The sequence below is a fragment of the Pristiophorus japonicus genome, chromosome 1 (genome assembly GCF_044704955.1).
Source record: "Pristiophorus japonicus isolate sPriJap1 chromosome 1, sPriJap1.hap1, whole genome shotgun sequence".
Lineage (NCBI taxonomy): Eukaryota > Metazoa > Chordata > Chondrichthyes > Pristiophoridae > Pristiophorus > Pristiophorus japonicus.
Window position 1 is genome coordinate 301955160 of NC_091977.1, and position 17932 is coordinate 301973091.

Sequence of the window (17932 nt, forward strand, 5' to 3'; positions counted from 1 at the left end):
GAAGGCTCAATTTGCTGCCATGCAAGCTCAGAATGCTGTAATCTTGGCTGGGTTTACCAGTGTTGAAATGGGGCTTGCAGGGTGTCACAGCAGTCCACCAATCTCTCGTCCAACTCGGAATGCTGAGGCACCGCCCCGGGGTATTGGCAGTGGCTCCATGGAGCATGAACCTGCTGTCCTCTCTCAGGATGACAGCATTTGTCCTCCCACCACTGCCACTCCACCAGTGCCCTTGCAGTTGCCTGTCAGCCAGACAGCCTGGATTGCTGCCGCCCATGCCAAGGCGGTACAGTCTAAAACCAAGCCTTCTAGGCCTAGAATTGCTCGAGGTCATCCTGCAAGACCATCTGCAATCGCCCCCACTGAAAGTCAGCAGCCTTCCACCAGCCATGCTGCAGCCATTGGGTAGCACTGCGTAGGAGCACCAGGACAAGCAAAGGCACACGGAAGACAGACACTAAGGGAATGCACAAGGGTGATTGGTTGACTTTGTTATGTAATATTGGATGGATTGATGTACAACATTTGTTTGGAATTATTCTTTTGGCTTTTATTTCTGATATGTGGCCAAGAAGACACTGTGATGGTCAGGAACAGAGGAATGGTAAGGTGTGTGACAGTTGTACAATGGGGATTTGGGGTTGTTTTTAGTGGACCCATAGTGGAATGAGCCGATCATGGACAGCCTGGCCAGAGAAAGGATGTGCTGGTTGCCTCTTCACTTCCCTCTGCTCCTCCTCTTCCTCCTCCTCCTCCTCTCTCTGTGAGCAGCTTGTCCTTTTCTTTGTGCCTCTGCTCTATCTCCCTGTCATGCTGCAGGCCAAGGGGGATGAAAACTACAGCACCCATGATTGGGAGCAAGTGTCTGACCAGAACACTTGAAGTCAGAACCAAGGCCTTCTCCCTTGAGACACCACTCCTGGTCACCTCACCAACTTCAAACAACTCTGAAAAGCACCAAACACTTCCACAAAGTCACACAGAGCCAGTAGAATTTAATCAGCAACTAACCTGAGAGTTGTTGCTGATCCCTTTAAATAACCTGATGTGGGGTCCTTGCTGCTGCTGAACTCATGTTCAGCTGTGCGAGGTTAAGGCAGAGCGTTAGTTCCAACATTGAAGATGAAAATGGCAGTGCTGGCGTCAAATCAGCGTGCGTTATGATCTGCCTACTCTACATATTCCCGGCACATGCTCCTAACGTCCACTCTGCCTCCTTTAACAAAATGGTGGCCAGCGCAGTCCACACCAGAAATATGCGTGTGTCACGGACACCATTTTGACACAAAATGGCACCCATAGTGCCGAAAAATCAGGTGAATTTCTAACCCATTAAGTCTAATCCCACTTCCCTTGATCTCCATACCCTTTAGTATTCCTCTTTGTGAATTAACTACCTAATTCCCATCTAAAGAAATGATGGATTTTACTTCAACAATTGATGTTGAGTCACCAGGGAGGTGTTAAACCGTTAGTGTTCCTGCTCCTGATTATTATCCAGTGACGGCTAGTGGAAATTATAGGTGTGCACATCTATGATTTGACTATATCAAGGTAAGGAATATGGGCCTTTTATTTGCTGAAAAATGGTCTACTAAGCCATTGACTCGCAGACAATTTTTCTTTAAAATTCAACTCCTGCCCGACTGTTCAGTGTTTGAAAAATTGGCAGCCAGAATTGAAAATTGGGTGGAGGGGGAGGCAGTTTGGACACTCCATTGAGGCCCAGGATACATCTGACATTTTGTGGAGGGATTGAGTGAGCACTATGCAAATCAAGCCCCCATGCCAGTTGTAAGACCCTGATACATAATTCAGATACAAACGGGCAGAGTTTGCCTAGTTGCACCAGGTCTTGAGCGGCCGAGCTAACGTCCCCTTGCTCCACAAAAAAATACTGCAGACCATTGCCAGCCCGGGCCCTCCCCCCTCAGCTTGGCCTCTTCCCCCTCCGAGAACCTACCTACCTGTGGGCCAGCTTGGCACTGGAGCTGGATAGATTTCATCAAGCCCCGACTGGCGAGCTACATCGGAATGCACAATTGGCGACCACATCTGGCCGTTTGCACTCAAGTGAGACACGATGCCGAATATGGCTCAGGACTCAGGCCGGCATGGCTGGCACGCAGAGCAATTACTCTGCCAACCTGACACCTGTTTTTGGGCACAAATCAAACTGTTTCCCCATTTTTTTGGTCTCCAAAATGGACAATGGAAGGAGGGAGGTGGAAGAACAAAGATAAGTAAAGTATTTTTAATTTTAAGAAGTTACCAAAGAAGGATTATAATAAGTATAAAAGACCAAAATAAAAGATTAAATAAAAACATAAAAGGAGAAATAAGAGGAAAAAAGATTTGAGAAGGCCAGTCTGGGTAAAGTGTTTCTGTGTTTTTATGTAAAATTGTCTTTTAAGCATTTAGTCAATTGATTAATCTTACAGTAATACAGTTATTCATGATGTTTGGTTATCTGTATTACTGCAATATTAATGTTAGTATTACTTTCACTAATAGTGCATGGGCCAACAATCTAAGCATGAAGAACAACAACGTCATATGTACAATATGCATCAATGACTGCTCAGCAAATATTATCTGACACAACACACGTGGCCTGTGTGATTGCGGGACTAGATTCACCATCCCTTCACAGTCATCGGGTGGAACATTTCACTTTTTGCTTACTACTCAATGGAAGCCTGGACACATCTGCTGTATGGAAGGGAAGGGAAAGGAAGGAAGGAAGGAACTTTCATTCACATAGCATTGTAACACTTCCTCAGGATGCCCCAAAGTGCTTCATAACCATGAATTACTTTTAAAGAGCAGGCTCCAATTTTTTTTTTTGCAGACAAGCAATTTGTGCATGTATTTTTGGTCATGTTGGATGAGGGAGGTCTGTTGACCAGGACACTGGGGGGACTCTGTCATAAAATTGGGGCTCAGCATTGATATGGTGTTGATTTGAGGTGGAGCTGCTCTGTTTAAACCACTGTACTGCTCCAATGCCACTCGTATCCCTGTTTGTGAAACAGTAAACTGCACGCATACACATGGACACTCAGTGCAGCTATACGTTTATTGTTATATAGGGCCCCCCCGAGCTGGGCGCCCGTTTTTCGCGCCTAAAACGGCGCCAGAAAAAAAACGCGCTATTCTCGAGCGCTTTGCAGCTCCTTGTCTGTTTGGCGCGGCGCCCAGGGGGGCGGAGCCTACACTCGCGCTGATTTTGTAAGTGGGAGGAGGCGGGTACTATTTAAATTAGTTTTTTTCCTGCCGGCAACGCTGCGCGTGCTCGTTGGAGCGTTCGCGCACGCACAGTGTGAAGGAAACATTGGCACTCGGCCATTTTTGTAGTTCTTTGTAGCTGCTTAATTTTTGAACATTTTTTTAATAAAAGCACATTGCCATCAGCACATCAGCACATCAGCACTTGCAGCCTTCTCACTGTCTCCTTCCCCTCCCCACCTTCCGCGGCAACAAACCGCTGTTTCCTTCCCCTCCCTCCCCTCTGCGGCAGCAAACCGCTGTCTCCTTCCCCTCCCTCCCCTCCGCGGTAACAAACCGCTGTCTCCTTCCCTCCCTCCCCTCCGCGGTGGCAAACCGCTGTCTCCTTCCCCTCCCTCCCCTCCGCGGGAAAGAACGGGCGCCTCCTCTCCCCTCCCCCACCCCCCGCGGGCAGAACGGGCGCCTCCCCCCCCCCGCGGGAAGAACGGGCGTCTCAGGCTGACTGCAGCATTCTCCGTGCCTGAAGCACTTTCACACAGGTAGGAAGATGGTTTATTTAATCTTTTCTTTGCTTATAAATGTTTATTCAGGTTGGATTTATTTGTATAATATTTGTATAAGTATAAATAAGGATTTATTGTAGAATTTAATGACTTCCCTTCCCCCCCCGACCTCGTTCTGGACGCCTAATTTGTAACCTGCGCCTGATTTTTTAATGTGTAGAACAGGTTTTTTCAGTTCTACAAAAATCTTCACTTGCTCCATTCTACTTTAGTTTGGAGTACGTTTTCACTGTGGAAACTTTGAAATCAGGCGTCAGTTCCAAAAATTCTGTTCCAAAGTAGAACTGTTCTACCTGACTAGAACTGCAGAAAAAAAAATGTGGAGAATTGCGATTTCTAAGATAGTCCGTTCTCCACCAGTTGCTGCTAAAAATCAGGCGCAAATCATGTGGAAACTTGGGCCCAAAGAGTTAGCATGTGCAGGTTGTATAAAGTGCTCCAATTCCAGAACCGCCATCCATGTATGAGAAAAATCACTGGCAGTAATGGAGAAGTGGACTGATAAAGAGTGTGGGGGAAACAACAGGAGAGAATTTGTCACAAATTCAGTTGGCAGTTTATACCGACAGCATGTGGCTGAATTAACACTTGGCCTGAGGCCTAACCCAGAATTATGCCCCGTTAATTTGCCTGACAATTCAGAAATGAGGGGGGTGAAATTGATCCCAGAGATAACACGAAATGAGAGACAGTGAATCGGCAACCCATTTTAAAGTACGTCTCATTTTATTCTCCATTGAAGTCGATGGAAAAGGAAAGCGGATGTGGTCTAAAACAGGTTGCCGATTCGCTGTTCTTCATTTCGTGTTATCGCCAAGACCAATTTAACCTCCCCAGATCTTTGTTGTTAAAAAAATTTTCCCTGTCTCCCCTGAAGGTGCGGACTCTTTGTTGTGGTACAGTGCCACGATTGCCAAGAACAACTTGCTTCCAGGACTCTATCAGTGGTGCAGAATGACCAGTCTCTGTTGTTAGTGTGGGGGCTGCTCCTGGAGGCAGCACAGCAATGTAAATTGTTTTTTAAAAATTCATTCACGGGATGTGGGCGTTGGCGGCAAGGCCAGTCTTTACCTAATCACCGAGAAGGTGGTGGAGAGCCGTCTTCTTGAATACACCATCATCATAGGCAGTCCCTCGAAATCGAGGAAGACTTGTTTCCACTCTAAAAGTGAGTTCTCGGGTGGCTGTACAGTCCAATGCAGGAATTACAGTCTCTGTCACAGGTGGTGGCAGACAGTGGTTAAAGGAAAGGGTGGGTGGGGAGTCTGGTTTGCCTGTGCTTGTTTTCTGCATGCTCTCGACGCCGAGACTCGAGGTGCTCAGCACCCTCCCGGATGCTCTTCCTCCACTTAGGGCGATCTTTGGCCGGGGACTCCTCGATGTCGGTGGGGATGTTACATTTTTCAAAGAAGCTTTGAGGGTGTCCTTGAAACGTTTCCTCTGCCCACCTGGGGCTTCTTTGCCATGTAGGAGTTCCGAGTAGAGCGCTTGCTTTGGGAGTCTTGTGTCAGGCATGCGAACAATGTGGCCTGCCCAACAGAGCTGGTCGAGTGTGATCAGTGCTTCGATGCTGGGGATGTTGGCTTGATCGAGGACGCTAACGTGGGTGCATCTGTCCTCCCAGGGGATTTACAGGATCTTGCGGAGATATCGTTGATGGTATTTTTCCAGCGATTTGCGGTGTCTGCTGTATATGGTCCATATTTCTGAGCCATACATGAGGGCGGGTATCACTGCAGCCCTGTAGACCATGAGCTTGGTGGTAGATTTGAGGACCTGATCTTTGAACACTCTCTTCCTCAGGTGGCCGAAGGTTGCGCTGGTGCACTGGAGGCGGTGTTGAACCTCGTCGTCAATGTCTGCCCTTGCTGACAAGAGGCTCCCGAGGTATGGAATGTGGTCCACGTTGTCCAGGGCCGCACCATGGATATTGATGACTGGGGGACAGTGCTGTGTGGCGGGGTCAGGTTGGTGGAGGATCTTTGTCTTACGGATGTTTAGTGTAAGGCCCATGCTTTCGTACGCCTCAGTGAAGATGTTGGCTATGACTTGGATTTCAGTCTCTGAATGTGCACAGATGCAAGCATTGTCCATGTACTGTAGTTCGACGACAGAGGATGGTACGGTCTTGGATCTAGCCTGGAGACGACGAAGGTTGAACAGGTTCCCACTGGTTCTGTAGTTTAATTCCACTCCAGCGGGGAGCTTGTTGAGTGTGAGGTGGAGCATTGCAGCGAGGAAGATTGAGAAGAGGGTTGACGCGATGATGCAGCCCTGCTCGCCCCCGGTCCTGACATGGATTGGGTCTGTGGTGGATCCGTTGGTAAGGATCACGGCCTGCATGTCATCGTGGAGCAGGCGGAGGATGGCGACAAACTTTTGGGGGGGCAGCCGAAACGGAGGAGGACGCTCCATAGTTCCTCACGGTTGACAGTGTCAAAGGCCTTTGTAAGGTCAAAGAAATGCTGTTTCCTGCAATTTTCTTGCAGCTGTCGCACTGCAAAGATCATGTCTGTTGTATCCCATCGTGGATGAAATCTGCACTGTGACTCCGGGAGGAGCTCCTCAGTCACAGGAAGAAGATGGTTGAGGAGGATTCTAGCGACGACTTTCCCACTGGCTGATAACAGGGAGAATCCTCTGTAGTTGCCGCAGTCGGACTTTTCCCCTTTTTTAAAGATGGTCACGATTACTGCATCTCTGAGATCTCCCAGCATGCTCTCCTCCTTCCAGATGAGAGCGATGAGGTCATGCATTCGTGCCAATAGTGCCTCTCCGCCATACTTTAGTGCTTCAGCGGGGATTCCATCTGCTCCCGTTGCTTTGTTGTTCTTGAGCTGTGGGATGGTCTTTTCTACCTCATGCAGGGCTGGGGTTTTGCTGAGGTGGTGGCGGGTAACATGCTGCGGGATGGAGTCGAGGACGCTCGAGTCAAAGGCAGAATCTCGGTTAAAGAGATCTTCGAAGTGCTCCTTCCAGCGGGTCCTGACTGCCTTGGTGTCCTTGATGAGTGTCTCCCCATTCTTGGCCTGTTGTGGGGTGGGGCCTTGGGTGCTTGGGCTGTAGGTGGACTTGACTGCGGTGAAGAAACCTCGTACATCATGTCTGTCGGCCAGCTGCTGAATCTCCTGTGCTTTCTCCACCCACCATTCTTTAGGTCGCGGTTTTTTTGTTGGACCTCGGCCTTAAGCCATCTGTAATGCTGCTTTGCTGCTCCCCAGTTGGGTTGTTGTTTTAGGTTCAGAAATGCCCTGCTTTTGCGATTTATTAGTTCTTGGATCGCCTGGTCATTCTTATCAAACCAGTCCTGGTTTTTCCTGGTTGAGCGACCGTGCGTCTCTTCATAGGCACTGGTTATGGTGGCCTGGAGGGCAGACCAAGCACTGTGGGCATTCTGCGTCTCGGGGTCATCAAGGGTCATCAGGTTAGCAGTGAGGCGCTGGCTGTATAGGGCTCTCTTTGCTGGAACTTTGAGTGCCCCGGCGTTGAATTTTTTGTGGCACTGCTTCTCTGCCATCACCGCTTTGGGGCTATATTGATGTTGATGATGGAACGGATTAGGCGGTGGTCCATCCATCAGTCATCAGCTCCTGTCATGGCGCAGGTGATGCGCACATCCTTGCGATCCCTGGCTTGAATGATGACATAGTCGAAGAGGTGCCAGTGTTTGGAGCGACGGTGTTGCCACGATGCCTTGTATTTGTCCCTGTGGCGGAACAAGGTGTTCGTGATGACAAGGTTCTGTTCTTGGCATTTTGTCAGGAGCAGGGTACCGCAGGAGTTGGCTTTCCCTACCCCCTCTCTGCTGATCACGCCTCCCCAGAGGTCTGTGTCCTTGCCAACACTGGCGTTGAGATCACCGAGGAGGATCAGTTTGTCGCCCGCAGGGATGCGGCACAGGAATTTTTTGAGGCTGGAGTAAAAACCCTCTTTGGTCTCATCTGTTGCATCAGGTGTTGGGGCGTATGCACTGATGACTTTGGCGCACTGGTTCTGGGATAGGGTGAGTCGGAGAGTCATGACACGTTCGCTAATCCTGCAGGGGGAGTCTCTGAGGCAGTCGACCAGCTCGTTCTTGATGGTGAAACCGATTCCGTGGAGGCGGCGTTCTTCCTCTGGTTTGCCTTTCCAGAAGAAGGTGTAGCCTCCTTGTTCCTTGAGCTGGCCTTCCTCTGCCCGCCGGGTCTCGACATCGAAGTGTCTAAGTTCCCGTGCAACTATAGCGGTGTGGCATTCCAGCCTGTCGCTGTTGCTGTCAGTCTCCAAGATCACGGATGGGACAGCAACTCCCTAGGGAGCTCTCCCCAAACAAGCCTTCATCTGACCATCTGATGCCATCTTCCACCTCTTTCTCTCTCAAACATCACACCCCCCTCACTGTCTAAGCCCCCTCTGGTCCTAACTCCGACCCTCAAAGTACTCTACCTACCCCTTAAACCATGCTGCAGGGGCCCACAGCCCATCCCCCACCCCATAACTGCGACCTACCTTCCAGACCGCCCTCCTTGCTGCCAAGTCCCTCCAGCTGAACCCTTGCTTCTTGCTCCCCACGACAACTCAGCTGCTCCAAGCCACTCCCGGCGACCCCCAGTGATCTCAGCGATGGTGAGCCTTCAACCAACTTCAAAAACAGATTTGGGCCTACCTCACATGAGAGCCTTCCCTCCAGGCATCCACCCATCGGCGATATCCAGGCCTCCCTTCATCTATTGCTGATATCCGGGCTTCCCTTCATCCATCGGCGATGTCCGGGCCTCTCTTCATCCATCGGCGATATCCGGGCCTGCCTTCCTCCGGCGACATCCTGGCCTTCCTTCATCCATCGATGACATCCTAGCCTCCCTTCTTCCAGCAACGCTCTGGAGTCGAGCACGTGGTGTGCACAATGGCTGTGGTCAATCTGACCTCTCTGACCTCTCCTCCTTCCACAAAATGGACCTCTGACCTTCGCAATGCCTGCCCCCAACCAGGCCTCGGATCTCTTACCATCTCACCGAAGGGCGCTGCTCAGCGCCGAGCTTATGGCCAGCATCTTGCTGTAGGCAACTAGGCCCATACAGCAGTGCCTGTTCTCCAATCGTCTTGGACCTCCTTACCACTGGATCAAGACCTTGCTCTGCTAAGCCCGTGTGGTAGCCGGTGTGCAACGGCCACTCCACGTTAAAAGAACTCACACACAGGCATCGTCCAACCTTCAAATGAAGTTTGGGACTTGGAATGTCTTGAAAACAACTGAGTGGCTTGCTACACCATTTCAGAGAGCAGTTAAGAGTCAACCACATTGCTGTGTGTCTGGAGTCACATATAGGCCAGGTTTTCTTCCCTAAAGGACATTAGTGAACCAGATGGGTTTTTACAACAATAACTGTAGTCACCATTACTGACACTAGCTTTTTACTCCAGATTTGCTTAACTGAATTTAAATTCCCCGGCTGCCGTAGTGGGATTTGAACTCTTGTCGCAGATCATTAGTCCAGGCCTCTGGATTATTAGTCCAGTAACGTAACCACTATGCTACTGTACCCGTAAATGCAGCATGGGCGAATTTGATAAAACATGGATGATAGTATTTATTGAGCTGAGCGGCAATTGTATCAGCAATGCAGGATCTTTGCTAATGTTCGATCCTTGAGCATTGTAAATTGACAACACCATTGTGCTGCTCTGAAACAGCATACGTCTCATTTTGTCTTGCTTCAGCCAACAGTTCTGTCACATCCAATTCAGATACACTTGACATCATCTCAAGCCCGCGACATTTGTGGTTTACTCTTGATTGCTAAAGATTTACCTTCGTTTGGGCAGGAGGTGGGAAATAAAAGCTGAAGCCACGGTGCACATGAAGGGCAGTGTAGCTGCGTGTAGGTTGGGGAAACGTGTCAGAGCTGCCTCACAGATGGCCAAGCGCTCATTGGTTGCTGGGGAAATCTCTACCTTCTGCACCCTACATTGTCACCATCAAAAAAATTCCACTGCCCCAGTGACGGTGGAAAGAACATCAGAGATTAAAAAATTTGGTCACATGAAGCTCATTACATAGTCAGCAGCATTTAAATGGCTTCGGAAAGGCGAGGCACAACTTTTTCCAAGAAATGAGAGCAGAAACCAGAAAAAAACAATCATCTCAATCTTGCATCTGATCCTTGATAGAAAAGATAAAGACACACAAAAAAGGGCTGGTTATTGGAAAGTGCTAACTACCATGCAAAATCTGTGGTGTATCTAATGTCTCTATATAGATTTGCTTTCGAATAAGTATTGGCGCTTAGTTAGAAAATATACTATTTGCTGTCTCTGCAAGCCCAAGCATTTTCTTTCTGCACTATTACCAGTCGCATTACCTACTTCCTGCTTTAAACAAAAATATCCGGCAACAATCTGCTGTTGAAATGTAATATTTAAGATGCCGTGCCAATTTTTTAACAAGTGATTACCCCATCTCTGGAGGAATGTGAGGGTCCCGTGCTTTGATAGCAACATCTCAGCCAATGAAACCGTGAGGTGGTAGCCCGGCGGCTTAATTAGCTTGAGGTCCGCCAATCTAGAAGTAAAGCCTCACACTGCTACACTGTGGCCACCAATAAACAGTTCGGCACATGGTCTCTTTAAGAACTCATTTCGGACTGTTTGAAATTCAAGCTATTTATTTAGATTGTGGGATCCTGTTTGGGGATTAGTGTCCACTCAATGCCACTTATATCATCTAATATTAATAAATTACAAGTGTGGTTTCTCTTGCCTTGAAAGCTTCCATTAACTTTTATTTTTGTGGTCAAATTGCACTTTCACTCATACTGCTTGAGACAGTCACGTGACTCTTATTATTTTAAATTAAGTTAAAACATGTTACAATTTATCTTTTTTATTTTCTCAATCAGCTTTGCAGTACACAGTTGGCATATTATGTAGAATTACATAGAATTTACAGCACAGAAATAGGTCATTCGGCCCGACTGATCTGTGCCGGTGTGTATGCTCCACACGAGCCTCCTCTCACTATTTCCTCCAGCCTTGTCAATATATCCTCCTATTCCTTTTCTCTTATGTACTTATCTATCATTCCCTTAAAGACATCTGTGCTATTCGCCTCAACTATTTCATGTGGTAGCAAGTTCCTCATTCAAACGATACTCTGGGTAAAGAAATTTCTCCCCATTCCCTATTGATTTATTAGTGACTAGCTTATATTTATGTCCTATAGCTTTGAACTCCCTTGGAAATTACGGTTCGGTAAACAGTTACACCACCAGTAACTGGGGGAGAGGTGGCAACAAAGGCAGGATAACATTGTTCTCAATCACTGCCCATCTCTGCTGGATATTGTTGAGGTGGATTCTGTGCAATAAAGAAAGTAAAAAGAAAGACTTGGATTCATATAGTGCCTTTCACGACCATCGGATGTCTCAAAGCTCTTTGCAGTCAATTAAGTACTTTTGAAGTGTAGTCACTGTTGTAACGTAGGAAACATGACAACTAATTTGTGCACAAGCAAGCTCCCACAAACAGCAATGTGATAATGACCAGATAATCTGTTTTTTTGTTATGTTGATTGAGGGATATATATTGGCTAGGACACCGGGGATAACTCCCCTGCTCTTCTTCAAAATAGTGCTATGCAATCTTTTACATCCACTTGGGAGAGCAGACGGGGCCTTGGTTTAACATCTCATGTGAAAGACGGCACCTCTGATAGTGCAGCACTCTGTCAGTACTGCACTGTACCAAGATTTATGTGGAGTGTGACTTGAACCCACAACCCTTTGACTCAGAGGCAAGAGTGCTACCCACTGAGCCATGGCTGATAATAAACTGCACCATGCTGGGCCTCTTTTCTCTAGAAACGAGAAAAGTGATAGGTGACTTGATAGAGGTTTTTAAAACCATGAAGGGGTTTGATAGGGTAGACGTAGAGAAGATGTTTCCACCTGCTCTTTTTCGAATCATGCCATGGAATCTTTTACATCCACTTGAGGAGGCAGACAGGGCCAACATCTCATCTGAAAGATGGCACCTCCAACACTGTAGTCTTCCCTCAGTACTGCACAGAGCACTATAGGCTAGATTATCCAAGTCTTTGCACGTGGCAAGGTACCTCCTAAACCATGAGTGTGCACCAGATTTTTCATCCATTGAAATCAACAACAACAACTCACATTAATATAACATATTGAACATAGTAAAACGTCGCAAGGCGCTTCACTGGAGCGTAATAAAACTCAATTTGACACCGAGCCACATAGGGAGAGGTTAGGACAAGTGACAAAACCAGGTAAGTTTTAAGGAGTGCCTTAAAGAAGGATAGAGAGGTGGAGAGGTTTAGGGAGGGAATTCCAGAGCCTGGGGCCCAGGCAGCTAAAGGCACAGCCGCTAATGGTGGAGGGATTAAAATCAGGGAGGAGCAAGAGGCCAGAATTGGAGGAACGTAGAGATTTTGAAGGGTAGTAGGGTTGGATGAGGTTCAGGAGCTAGGAATGGGTGAGGAATGGATGGTTTTGAAAAGCAAGGATGAGAATTTTAAAATTGAGGCGTTGCCACAATGTGGGTCAGCAAAGCACAGGGGTGATGGGTGACCGGTACTTGGTGTGAGTTAGGACACGGGCTGCCAAGTTTTGGATGACCTCAAGTTTACGTAGGGTAGAATGTGGGAGGCCAGTCAGGAATGCGTTGGAGTAGTCAAGTCTAGAGGTAAGAAAGACATGGATAAGGGCTTCAGCAGCGGATGAGCTGAGGCAGGGGCCGAGACATTACGGAGGTGGAAGTAGGTGGTATTGGTGATGAAGAGTGTTATGTATGGAGAAAGAGTCAGACTGAACACTGTGAGCTCAAAGTAAAGTGTGACCGTAGTCTTTTATTGCAGGTCTCCAGAGTGCCTCTCCAGCCTGTGAGCCCTCCTTAAATACCTGTGCTCCCAAGGGATTAACAGTGTAACTAGTCAACAGTGTAACTATTTACAATGTGAGTTAATCTGGGGCCCTTCTTGCCCTGGTTGATCGTCTCGGTGTGAAAGCTGGTTTTGTTGACTCATTTGTTGGGCCCTCGCTGGGCTGCTGTGCAGCTGGCCTTGCTGGGCTGCCTGGTATGTTGGGCCCTGCAGGACTGCTGTGGATGATGGGTTCTGCTTCGTGGCCAAACGCAGTGCTGGTTGCCATTGGTGTGTATGTTGGGGGGGTCAAAGAAGGTAGGATCCAAGGTGGGTTGCTCAGGATAGTCCGCGAATCTGAGTTTGATTTGGTCCAAGTGTTTCCGGTGAATGAGTCCATTTGAAAGTTTGACCCGAAACACCCTGCTCCCCTCTTTGGCCACGAAAGTGCCGGGGAGCCATTTGGGACCTTGTCCATAATTCAATACAAATCCAGGATCATTGATTTCAATCTCGCGTGATACATTTATGCTATCATGGTATGTACTCTGTTGAAGCCACCTGCTCTCTACCTGTTCATGTAGATCAGGGTGAAGTAACGAGAGCCTTGTCTTAAGTGTTCTTTTCATGAGCAGTTCAGCAGGTGGAATCCCAGTGAGTGAGTGGGGTCTCGTGCGGTAGCTAAGCGGGACTCGGGATAGGCGAGTCGGCAGTGATCCTTCCGTTATCCTCTTCAAGCCTTGCTTCATGGTTTGCACTGCTCTCTCTGCCTGACCATTGGACGCTGGTTTAAACGGGGCAGATGTGACATGTTTGATCCCGTTGTGGGTCATGAATTCTTTGAACTCAGCACTGGTAAAACATGGCCCCTTGTCGCTCACCAGGACATTGGGTAGGCCGTGTGTGGCAAACATGGCCCGCAGGCTTTCAGTAGTGGCAGCAGACTTGCTAGCCGACATTATCTCACATTCAATCCACTTGGAGTATGCATCTACAATCACAAGGAATATTTTACCCAAAAAACGGGCCTGCATAGCGACGTGTACCGTAGACCACAACTTGGAGGGCGAAGACCATAAACATAGTGGCGCCTCCCTGGGTACATTGCTTAACTGTGAGCGTGTATTACATCTGTGCATGCAGGACTCTTAAGTCCGCATCGATACCGGGCCACCACACGTGGGATCTGGCTATCGCTTTCAACATTAAGATGCCTGGGTGGGTACTGTGGAGGTCACTGATGAAGGTGTCTCTGCCCTTCTTGGAAACCACTACTCGATTGCCCCACAAAAAGCAGTCTGCCTGTATAGACATTTCATCTTTGCGCCGTTGGAATGGCTTTATCTCTTCCTGCATTTCCACTGGGACACTGGACCAGCTCCCATGAAGCACACAGTTTTTGACTAGGGACAATAAGGGGTTCTGGCTCGTCCAGGTTTTGATCTGCCGGGCAGTGGTGGGTGATTGCTCACTCTCAAATGCTTCCATAACCATGGCTAAATCTGCGGGCTGCACCATTTCCATCCCCGTGGTGGGCAATGGCAGCCGACTGAGAGTATCGGCGCAGTTTTCTGTGTCTGGCCTGTGGCGAATGGCGTAGTTGTATGCGGACAACGTGAGCGCCCATCTCTGGATGCAGGTTATTGGTATTTATCCCTTTACTCTTGGAAAACAGGGATATGACTGGCTTATGGTCAGTTTCCAATTCAAATTTTAGCCCAAACAGATATTGATGCATTTTCTTTACCCCATAAACACACGCTAACGCTTCTTTTCCAATCATGCTGGAGGCTCTCTCAGCCTTAGACAGACTCCTGGATGCATAAGCAACCGGTTGCAGTTTCCCAAAATCATTAGCTTGTTGCAATACACACCCAATGCCATATGATGATGCATCACATGCTAGTACCAAACACTTACATTGATCATACAACACAAGCAATTTATTTGAGCATAACAATTTTCTCGCTTTTACAAAGGCATTTTCTTGGCTTTTGCCCCAAACCCATTCATCCACTTTTCGTAGTAAGACATGCAGTGGTTCTAGCAGTGTGCTGGGACCCGGTAAGAAGTTACCAAAGTAGTTCAGGAATCCTAGAAACGACCGCAGCTCCATGACGTTCTGTGGTCTCGGTGCGTTCTTGATTGCCTCCGTCTTCGAATCGGTGGGCCTGATGCCGTCCGCCGCAATTCTTCTTCCCAGGAATTCCACTTCAGGTGCCAGGAAAACGCACTTGAGTGTTTTAACCTGAGCCCCACGCGGTTGAGTTGACAAAAAACCTCCTCCACGTTCTGCAGATGCTCGACTGTGTCCCGACCTGTAACCAAGATGTCGTCCTGGAAGACCACCGTGTGCGGGACCGACTTCAGTAAGCTTTCCATGTTTCTCTGGAATATTGCCGCTACTGATCGAATTCCAAATGGACATCTGTTATAAATGAAAAGACCTGTGTGTGTGTTGATGCAGGTGTGGCCCATCAATGATTCCTCCAGTTCCTGCGTCATGTAGGCTGAAGTCAAATCCAGCTTCATGAACGTCTTTCCCCCGCCAGCGTTGCAAAGAGGTCGTCCACATTTGGTAGTGGGTATTGTTCCTGTAGGGAGAAATGATTGGTAGTTACTTTGTAATCGCCACAGATCCTGACGGTGCCATCAGCCTTGAGGACTGGGACAATAGGACTGGCCCACTCGTTGAACTCGATCGGAGAGATATGTCCTCTCGTTGCAGCCGGTCTAGCTCGATCTCCACCCTCTCTCTCATCATGTACGGTACTGCTCTCGGCTTGTGATGGATGGCTTGCGCCTCCGGAATTAGGTGGATCTGCACTTTTGCTCCTTGGAATTTCCCGATGCCTGGTTTGAAAAGCGACGGGAACTTGTTTAAGACCTGGGCACACGAAGCGTCGTCAGTGGGCGATAGCGTTTGGACTTCATCCCAGTTCCACCGTAACTTTCCCAGCCAGCTCCTGCCAAGCAGCATGGGATCATCGCCAGGTACCACCCAGGATGGTAGCGTGTGCACGGCTCCATCGTAGGAGGCCTTTACGGTAGCAGTGCCGACTACAGGAATCAGTTCCTTTGTATAAGTTCTTAGTTTCGTGCGAATTGGAGTTAAGACTGGCCTTGAGGCTTTGCTGCACAACAGTTTCTCGAAAGTCGTTTTGCCCATGATGAACTGGCTTGCGCCTGTGTCCAGCTCCATTGACACCAGGAGTTCATTTAGTTCAACCTTCAGCATTATCAAGGGACAATTCGTGGTGAATGTGTGCACCCCATGTACCTCTGTCTCCTCGGTCTGAGGCTCTGGTTCATCGTGATCCTCCGTGTCCTCCTCGGCAACATGGTGGTTTGCAGGTTTAACAGGATTTGCAGCTCGCCTGCATATACGTTGGAGATGTCCCATTGTTCCTTGCAAATGTACCCTTTGAATCAGCATGAAAGGAAATGATGATCACCCCTGCAGCGCCAACAAGGTTTTAATGGCCTCGCATTCATCACCCTTGATGGTGGACTCTGAGACATCTGCGGATGTGCAGCTGCAGGCATGTGTGACCTGCCCTGTACGTTGCGATTGGAAAACAACATCACTTTGTTCACAGTACCTGTAGCATCACTTGTGTGCTGAGAGATTTGCTTAGTATTGTCACTGGTGGCAATGAATGCCTGGGCTATCGCTATGGCCTTACTCAAGGTTAGGGTCTCTACAGTCAAAAGTTTGCGAAGTATGGTTTCATGGCCAATGCTAAGTACGAAAAAATCTCTGAGCATGTGCTGTAAATGTCCTTCAAATTCGCAATGTCCTGCAAGGCGTCTTAGCTCGGCGACATAACTCGCCACTTCCTGGCCTTCAGACCTTTTGTAGGTATAGAACTGGTACCTCACCATCAGACCGCTTTCCTTCGGGTTTAAATGCTCTCAGACCAGTGTGCACAAATCATCATATGATTTCTCCATGAGTTTTGCTGGAGTAAGCAGATTCTTCATGTGGCCATACGTTAGTGCCCCACAGACGGTGAGGAGGATCTCCCTTCATTTGGCAGCGTTCTCTTCTCTATCTAGTTTATTGGCTATAAAGTATTGGTCGAGTCGCTCCATAAAAGTTTCCCAATCATCTCCCTCCGAGAATTTCTCCAGGATGCCCACTGTTCTTTGCATCTTTGGGTTCGCTATCTGTATCTCGTCACCAGTTGATATGTAAGGAGAAAGAGTCAGACTGAACACTGTGAGCTCAAAGTAAAGTGTGACCTTAGTCTTTTATTGCAGGTCTCCAGAGTGCCTCTCCAACCTGTGAGGCTTTCTTAAATACCTGTGCTCCCAAGTGATTATGGGATCCCTTGGGACCCCAGGGGATGAGCTCTCTGGTGGCTGTACAGAGTAAATACAAGTTTAAATATATAACAAAGAGGATATGGGGTCAGAAGCTCAGCTCAGGGTCAAATAGGACGGCATGTTTATGAACTGTCTGGTTCAGCCTCAGACAGCGACCAGAGAGCTGAATGGACAGAGGATACTGGCAGCAGGCCCATGATTGTTGATGCACACTCACAGTGTGGCAGGTCCCTTAATTTGTGTAACAACTTGGAAAATGCATCCTTAAGTTTAAGTTAAGTTTTGTCATCTAATAAAATGTGCCCTGTTTGCTCTGGTTTCTGTTAATTTGTCCATCTAGCAAAGAGATCCAGAGAGTATGAGGTGACTTATATTATATTCAATCAGCTGATCACTCGCATTCTTGTTCTGCAGATACGCTGCCCCCAGGATTACTTCATGTATAAATCATGCATGGGTTTATCTGCGGAAGCGTTCCCTTGTGCACGGCACAAGAAAATATGACAGGAGAATGCCCGAATGGTAACACCAGCATAATTGCCAGTTAATTGGGAGTGAACCGTGCTGCTGGCCTTTGCACGTGCAATCTGTTCTTTACAAACTGTCCCATTTTGGGATCTTTCTGGATAAAAAAAGTAGATAGCTTTAAAAGTTGTGATTTAAAGTGAGGTGAGGAAAAATTGGTATGTGTTGTGCCATTTTGGGGGGGGGGGGGTAAAAGAGACGTAACATATATCAACTTCTGGGCAAAAGGTCCTGCACCGTTGGCAATGGTCACTGCCATGTTGGGGTCCATGCCGCTTAGAGGTAACCCTGGTGGCCGCCTGAAGGAAATGTCTGTCCAATTTAAATATGCAAAGTAGGTCCTACACCTGTGTAATATATGCACCTGTGAGCATGCTCCAGGTTTGTGGAGCTGTTGCATAAGTCAAGTGACGTTCACAAGATGCAA